This window comes from Mus pahari, chromosome 6 (assembly GCF_900095145.1).
Source record: "Mus pahari chromosome 6, PAHARI_EIJ_v1.1, whole genome shotgun sequence".
Taxonomy (NCBI): Eukaryota; Metazoa; Chordata; class Mammalia; order Rodentia; family Muridae; genus Mus; species Mus pahari.
Window position 1 is genome coordinate 104852643 of NC_034595.1, and position 7883 is coordinate 104860525.

At 45.5% G+C, this 7883-nt stretch overlaps 1 long non-coding RNA gene across 1 annotated transcript; it reads right to left on the reverse strand.

Moving 5' to 3' along the window:
* Positions 1 to 971: 971 nt before the first annotated feature.
* On the reverse strand, positions 972 to 3138 carry LOC110322791. The gene is made up of 3 exons (XR_002380600.1): positions 3094 to 3138; positions 2748 to 2846; positions 972 to 1374 (listed from the first exon to the last, which is right to left on the reverse strand). It is a non-coding gene; the product is annotated as an uncharacterized LOC110322791 (long non-coding RNA).
* Between the last annotated feature and the right edge of the window lie 4745 nt (positions 3139 to 7883).

Here is a 7883-nt window from a genome sequence, read left to right on the forward strand (position 1 = left end):
GGGCTTCAAGAGTCTCAGCTTTTGCATCCAGAGGATGTAGGAGATCATGATGTGAACATTCTATGGGATGAAGGATGCCCTTGGCATTGTTGGAGGAGAGCCTGGCAGCTGCTGAAGCCACAGCCCCATGACATATGCCACGATGTGCTGCCCAGATGTGAATGCCAGGATTTTCCAAGTAGACAGTCCTGAGCATGTCCATGCCCAGGAGCCCTGTGCCTGATCCATCCTGTGTTGTCTATGACATTACTCCTCATGCTCAAACTCACTGCAGGGCTTCATGGCGTCTTTGTCAGATGGACCACTCAGATGCCAATGGCAGTTTGAGAGTGTGGGAAGCCACTGGGGAGTGTTCCTGGTTGGCCTGGCTGGTTCCATGAGGAACTCGCCCTTTCGAAAGTGTTGAGTGACTACCATCACCTAGAGATTCCATCGACTCTGAAAACACAGTTAGAGTTTTGAACACACACTGTTGACTGATAGAGATAAAAATCCCTGAGAAGGAGGGGACAGAAGACCAGGGATGAATGGAATTGCCACCGTGAGAGAAATGAACATGGAATCTCTGGTTCCCTGCAAGCAGAGGGGAGATGGGAAGATCAGCTGGGGCTGGGGTCTTTGGGAGTGGTCAGCAAGCAGGCGGTGGAGCCATCAACTCAGGCACCTGATACCAATCCACCCTCATCATGGGTCATGAACTTTTTTTTAATTTCTTTTTTTTAAAAGATTTATTTATTTATTATATATAAGTACACTGTAGCTGTCTTCAGACACTCCAGAAGATGGTTATGAGCCACCATGTGGTTGCTGAGATTTGAACTCTGGACCTTCGGAAGAGCAGTCGAGTGCTCTTACCCACTGAGCCATCTTGCCAGCCCGGGGGTCATGAACTTTTGCTGCAAGAACCAGTGTGGAACCCACGGCTGGATCCTGATCCTGACGAGTCATAGGCTATCTGAAGCAGAAAATGGCTTATTGTACTCAAACATTTTAATGTCACAGGCTATTGATTAGTCTACAAACCAAAGCTGCCTAAATGCCACATACGCTTACCCCAGCCAGCTCTGCAAGGAACAGGCAAAGGGCTTCCACCCAAGCCCAAGCCCAGCTTTCCTTTCTCTGCTTCCTCCATTTTCCTATGACATTTCCTGCTGCCCAAAGCCCAAGGAAGTGCTGCCTACCACAGGAAGTCTGTCCTGACCTGGCTGACTCCACATCTGCACCTGCTCTTTGCCAGTGAAGTCCTTGGTCACAATCACCCTCCTTCCACCTCAGAACCTCGGCAAACGTGTGGGATCAGTGCATGCTGGATCCAGTGTAGATGGGAATCCTGCTGTAGCTCGCTGCTTCTAGTGAAGCCAGGAGATAGGCAGCCTACCAGGAAAACAATATCAGAACAAGAAGGAGAATGTTTTTAAAATGGGCTGTTAGCTTCTGTGGGTGTTCTCTCTGGGGCTTTTCTGTCTTTGTTACGTTTTTCCCCAACTTTTACATTATTTAGTGTGTATTCATATGTGTGTGTGCATGTGCACAAGTGTGTACATATGTGTGTGTGTGTGTGTGTGTGTGTGAGAGAGAGAGAGAGAGAGAGAGAGAGAGAGAGAGAGAGAGAAAGAGAAAGAGAAAGAGAAAGAGAAAGAGAANAAAGAGAAAGAGAAAGAGAAAGAGAAAGAGAAAGAGAAAGAGAAAGAGAAAGAGAAAGAGAAAGAGAAAGAGAAAGAGAAAGAGAAAGAGAAAGAGAATGTGTGTATACATGTCTGCACATGGAGAGGCCACAGGACAACTTGCAAGACTTAGTTATCTACCTCCATCATGTTGGTTCTGGGATTGAACTCAGGTCTTCAGCAACTGCCTTTACCCTCTGAGCCATCTTACCATCCATTACAACATACAAGTCAGAGAGCAAGAGACACTCATCATCTCAGAGGACTCCATTTTTCAGCTTAAATGAAATGTGTTCCGGCCTGGGTGCCCTGGTGAATTAGGCCACTGACAAGTTACTAATCAGTTCAAAATTCTCCTCAGGCCTCCAGTATTTGTCAAAGGCAAACACTGAGCAGGTGGACACACAGTGTTTAACCAGTGAAGTGTGCCATGTACAAGAATACAAAGTTTCCACCGTCAGCCCCACAAGTATTACTCTGCCAAGACTTAAAAGGCTGGTGCGTGAGGATCCCAAGCATGAATCTACACTCCATGCATCTGGGAGAGGAGGAAAGGAACTGGGGATGTGGCCCCACAGCTGAGCGCTTGCCTAGATGAGGCTGTGTTACTGAGGCCCAGCCAGCCTTCCCCAGCCACTATGCTGGATCCATGTTCTCAACAGACTCCTGGTCTGTGTGGGAGACAGACCACAAACAAGCACAAACACAATGTCCTTCCACTAAGATGGTGCACCCCCCAATCCTCTGCTCCCTCATCCTGGGTGGTCAGGGGATATAGCTGATCCCAACTAAAGAAATGAAGTGGATACGAGGATCTTGGGGATTTGGGGAGCAACTGGACCTGTTTCTGTATGGATTTGCATCCCAACACACCAACATAGGAATCAGGGAAGAGGCAGCAGAAGTCCGGAGCAGTTTCTCCACCCACTGCAGCACCTGTCATCTCGTGGAGAGTCAACTGAGCAGCACGACCAGACCTCAGCAGTTCCGAAGAATCCTTCCTGTTCTCTCCTTGTGAGCCAGAAAGAGGTGACCAAAGGTCACCAAGGGGCCTCACCTGACCTGGGGAGGTCTGATACCCACCATGTCATGTCGCATCTCCACACTCTGCTGTGGTTCTTGTTATCTTGAAAATGTTATATAACGCTTCAGTAACACCTGTATACCCCACTGACCCAAAGGCTGTAAAGAGGCATGAGAGACTCAGTTAGCAACAATGTAATTAGCAACAGTGTAACATCTTCCAAGTCCCAGACCCACAAGAAGAGCTTGGTAAGGTAGGGTAATGTAGGGATGTGGATGAAGGAGCCATGCTCTGGGACAGAAAGAAGAAAGAAGAATTCGACCTATCAGCACATCTTGTGGATGGACACAGATCTCCAAGCTGTGACCCACAACATCCTCTCAGTCTTTTGGGGACATCTGTTACCTGGGGTCATTGTCTGGACCAGGTATTTCCAGGTTCTGGCTTCATACTCAAAGACTTGCAGTGCAGAATCTCTTATAAGTGTTACCTGTTAATAAAAAATCCTATGTCCAAGCCGGGTGTGGTGGTGCACACCTTTAATCCCAGCACTTGGGAGGCAGAGGCAGGTGAATTTCTGAGTTTGAGGCCAGCCTGGTCTACAGGTCTGCAGAGTAGACCTAAGTTCCAGGACAGCCAGGGCTACACAGAGAAACCCTGTCTCGAAAAAAACAACAAAAAATACAAAACAAACAAAAAATCCTATGTCCAATGAGCTGAGGCAGGAAATAGGAGGTGGGACACTGGCAGGAAGACAGAGGATTCTGGGAAATAGTAAGAGGTGAGGCAGATTCATGAACAAGACGCAGATTCATGAAGTCGGCCAGGACTGAAGGAGAGGTAGCCAACCAACAGATAGATGAATTCAGGTTAGACTAAAGAGAGATTTGCCAGGGAACACTGAGGGGACAGACTTTAAACCAGCAGGGAGCTGAACTCAACATAGAAGAAGGAGAATTCACCCGGGACTTGGACACATAAGAACCGAGGACAGGTGACTAACCATGTGGTACACACAGACAAGCTTGAATGGGTTAAATAAGTTACAGGCTAGTAAGGGAATGAACCAAAACTTATGGCCTAGGCATTTATTAATAAACAGTCTCAGAGTCATTATTGTTGGGAACTAAATAGCCAGGAAGAAAGACTGAGTGTATTTTTCACATTGCAGAAGAGAACACAGCTTGCAAAGTTGTAACAAACTTTACTCAAGAACAAAATCAGGGTTGTGACTTGTAAAAGCCAGGAGATCCCTGCCCACCATTCACTCCTTGCTGGCTGCTAACAGAGCTACTATCTCCAATATGATGAGCTGAATGCTCTCAATGCTGGGTGGCTCACTCATGGGTCAAGAAACTTAGGCTGCAGGTCTGTTCTTCCTGTCACACTGCCATAGCTGAGGCAGATGTGCAGCAGTGAGTATCATAGCAGGACAAACACTGAGAAGGCTTCTTCCACGGTCTGACAGAGTACTGGCTTACGAGGTGTAGCTTGAACTAACCAACCAGACAGCATTATGCCTCCAGAAAAACTTCAAAGAAAAGTTCTTCAGGCAACAGCACAGTAGTTGTGGGATGATGTGCTAAAGAAAGAGCAGAGATGTCCAGCCAAATAGCGTGAAAGTTGGAGACAAAGTTCTTCCCAGAGCATGGAGATACCAACATGTTCCTGGATGACAAGAGTTATATATATCTTATTTGGAGTTGGTGATATTCTTTTCACTGAAGTTCTGACATATTTCATCATATCATTTCCATGTCTCCCTTTCATAATAAATTGATGATATGCATAATAATAATAATAATAATAATAATAATAATAAGAAGAAGAAGAAGAAGAAGAAGAAAAAGAAGAAGAAGAAGAAGAAGAAGAAGAAGAAGAAGAAGAAGAAGAAGAAGAAGAAGAAGAAGAAGAAGAAGAAGCAACAGTGTAGGTCAGATGCATTACAAAGAGAGCTGCAAGCTCCTCCAGTGATTGTCCCAGGGCTTCTTTTATAAGGTCTAAAAAAAGTTTTGTTGCTAAGGGGTATACTAATACTGTTTTTTTTTTAAATATTTATTTATTATTATATCTAAAGTACACTGTAGCTGTCTTCAGACGCACCAGAAGAGGGCATCAGATCTCATTCCAGATGGTTGTGAGCCACCATGTGGTTGCTGAGATTTGAACTCAGGACCTTCAGAAGAGCAGTTGGTGCTCTTAACCACTGAGCCATCTCTCTAGCCCCCACTAATACTGTTTTGATTGACAGGCTTGGATTGTGTAAGCTAGGGCTTACTATAAATGCCCCTTCCCATGATGCATCTGGTCTTTTTATTTATTATTCCCTCACACAATACATCCCCTCCCTCCACTCTTCCCAGTTCCACCCCCCACCCCACATCTCTGTCCCAGATCCACTGCTCCTGTTTCCCTTCAGAAAACAGCAGGCCTCCCAGTGATGTCAGTGGAACACAGCGTACGAAGAGGCACATCTGGTTTTAATTATACGCAGGCCTAATTATGGATTGGCACATATGGTAAATAGGGGTTATTCCCTAAATACTCATTCAAGGGACATAATCTAGCTCTCAAAGTCAGTGTTGGCCCCCTCACCCTGTACCCAGCTCTATTCTAGGATATGTTTGAACAGAAACTGACAACTCAAGGAGAGTTACTAGTAGTGCTAGTCGAGAAGAATCTTATTAGTGGTCTCACTATGTAGTTTAGGCTGACCTGGAACACACTCACACCATGCAGATCAGGCTGCTGCGGATTCCCACAAATGCACTTGCTCTGCTCCCAAGTGCTGGAATCAACGTGTATGCCACCACACCCAGCCCAGGGAGAGCATCTTATTTTGTTCGGGGTATGGTCTGTGGGGAGTGAATGCAGTTCTGAGCAAACATGTATTATCGAGTTGAGCAGAGCCATGGCAGGGACCCCAACCCCTATCAGGCCTGTGGGAACAGCAAAGCCTTCCTCTGCTCTAAGTACAGATGTTACCCACAAGTGGCCTTTTGCTAACAACATTTTCTCTGCCCCCGCCCCAGATGACTACAACCTGAAACTGTTGCTTACAGACACCTCCTACAATGATTATCTAACCCACCTCCTCATTTAGCTGTATACAATGAACCCACCCCGCAGTTTGAACGTACAAAATAAATGTGCTGATCTGCCTCCATAAAAGCACACTACCACCCAAGCCCAGCCTTTCTGTCTGTCTGTCCTTTCTTCATTTTCTCTTCACCCTAGTCAGGACAACCCTAAATCCATGTAGTATGGAGATAAACTCATGTGCACCTGTCATGGAAAAACAAACAAACAAACCTGTGCCAAATGAGTTGTGACAGGAAATGGGAGGTGGGAGTTCCTGGGGGCCGATGGGGGGACGGATTCTGGGAAATAGGCTCAGGATATTTGCCTTGAACTCTGAGGAAGAGACAGGCACATGAAACTGAGAAGAACATAACCAGCCATGTGACATGCTTAGAATAAACTGGATTATTGAAATAAGAGCTAATCAGGGAACAGAGCCAAGGTTATTGGCCTAAGTATTTATTCATATAAAAGAAGTCTCAAAGTTGCTATTTCAGGGAACAAAGAGGTTGGGAGGAAAACCCTAAGGCTATGGAAAACCCACAGTCACCCTGACTAGAGTGAACCAAACAGAACTGTGGGGTATTTCACACCTTATTACAGCTAATCTTCAATGCCAATAAGCCCATGCAAAAACCACACAACTCAGTTATTACGTTTAAAAGCTGTATGCCTAGATTGGGCAGATCTACAACTACACTAATCTATTCCCCAGGTATGAGATTCCTCGCTACTTATGGTGTCTCCAGGCCAGATGGTTCTGCTCCATCTTCCTTCCACCTTTTCTTCCTCCATCTTCTCTTCTTTATTCCCTATCCTCCCTACACTCTAAAACCTCCAGCCCTGCCTTTCCCTTCCATTGCCCAATCACAGGCTCCAGCCTTTATTTGACAAGTTAGAATGGGGAGACAGTTCACTCCTGAGTACCTGTGATTCACTCCTCTTGAGGAAGCAGAATTAACATCAGAACAGAAACAACTCTAGAGCGACCCACAACACAACCTGTCCACTTTGTTCCCTGAAATAACAGCTCTGAGGCTCAATATTTCATGAAGCTCAGGCCACAAGCTTCAGCTTCTTCTCAGACTAGCTCATTACTTTATAACCTATTCAAACCATTCTTCCACGTGGTTAGTTACCTCTCCTTAGGGTTAGGCATCGTGTCTCCTCCAGCGACTGTGGCAAACCTCCCATGTCTAACTCTTTCCCAGAATTCCTCTTTCTGCCAAACTCTCACATCTCATTTCCTGCCTCAGTTCATTGAACGTAGGCTTTTTTTAATGGACAGTTTAATCACAGTGCAAAGAAATTCTCCCTACAATGCAGGTTATAGAAGGAGTGTACTAACAATTTGAAGCTGATGGAGGATCTTCAGCAGCTAAGTATGTTGTTAGAAGATGGGTGTACAAGCACAGTGTATGGAGGTAAGGGAATCTTAGGTTGCCAGGATGTGTGTATAGCCCAAGCCAGGTGGAGTCCCAGGCTGCTAAGCTATTCCCTACGCTTGTCTGCCCCCCTTGAATAAGGCAAAACTTATCTTTGACTTTGAAGCAGAAAAATATTTCACAGCAAGCCAGTATGAAGCAGAATTGATATGTACTGAAAAAAACATTTTAGATACAGATTTTAAGCTCAAAGGTGGAGAGAAGGAATCAGGATTAGAGAGAGAATCAGGGCAAACTTCTCTGAAAGTCTCATTATCTTTTAATAGTTATATACAGGCCTGACACGATAGGGTTTGGAGCTATTGTCCTCAAGGAGTTCTTAGGGAACCGAGTAAGATTATAGGTGGTCCCTGGGGGGGCCTCTGATGAGATTATAATTAATACGATAAAACTCTCAGTCAGGGGCTGGCGAGATGGCTCAACAGGTAAGAGCACTGACTGCTCCTCTGAAGGTCCTGAGTTCAAATCCCAGCAACCACATGGTGGCTCACAATCACCCGTAATGAGATTTGATGCCCTGAAGACAGCGACAGTGTACTTACATATAAGAAATAAATATCTTTTTTTAAAAAAAAAAAAAAGCCGGGCGTGGTGGTGCACGCCTTTAATCCCAGCACTCGGGAGGCAGAGGCAGGTGGATTTCTGAGTTCAAGGCCAGCTTGGTCTACA